Consider the following 922-nt stretch of genomic DNA (forward strand, 5'->3'; position numbering starts at 1 on the left):
GGGACGGGTAGTACAAGGGCCCCCTTGAACCCAGGGTTTTGCTGAGCCACCAAACGGCTCCTCTGCCATTTCCCTCCCTGGCCCCCGCTGCTTCCTGAGGCTTCGCTCTAAACAAATCTTCCCCCTATATGTTATTTACATCCTTCATTTACTCGTGATAAACTATCCTGTCTCCTCGGCCTTTGTTCCCACTTGGAAAGGATGCAGGATCATTACTGGGTTCCTTGGGAAGCTTCCCGTCGGGGGGCTGCCTTCACCTTCCTGCTTGCTGCCACCTAATTTTGGGAGCCAGCCCGGATGGAGTCATCCCGCTGCGGGACGACCCTTTGTCTTAACAAAGCAAAAGGAGGAGGTGGCTGGTGGGGCTGGATAAACCATCCAGCGAGGGGGTTGGAAGCTCTGGAGGCTCTTCTCACCACAGTGAGGGATTTTTTGGGGTTTCCCCATGGTTCTGGTTTGGTCTCAGAGCCAGGGGATTGTGAGGGTGGAAATGCTGCATTTGGGGCCAATGCCCGGAGGGAAATTTGGGGAAGAAATGTGTTTACATTCAAGGCGCCTTCCAGGCTCACTTGCCCTGGAGAGACCCCCTGATACTGCTCATCCATCTGCCCATCCATCACTGTGCCTCTCCATCCATCAATCAGCCCATCTGTCCCTCCCTCCCGCTGTCCATCCGGCCTTCCATTCCTCCACCTTTTCATCCATCTATCCATCCTTCCCTCCCTCCATAGCTCCCTCCTTCCTTCTTCCTTTCTCCTTCCATTGACCATCCTCCTTTCCCTCCTCCCTCCATCCTCTCCATCCACCATCCTCCCTTTCTTCCTTCTGTCCCTCCATCCTTCCATCCCTCTATCCTCTCCATCTTTCCATCTTTCCATCCCTCCATCCCTCATCCCCTCCATCCCTCCACCCCCCCCCCCAA

The sequence above is a fragment of the Chaetura pelagica genome, unplaced genomic scaffold (genome assembly GCF_000747805.2).
Source record: "Chaetura pelagica isolate M959 unplaced genomic scaffold, ChaPel_1.0 scaffold1629, whole genome shotgun sequence".
Lineage (NCBI taxonomy): Eukaryota > Metazoa > Chordata > Aves > Apodiformes > Apodidae > Chaetura > Chaetura pelagica.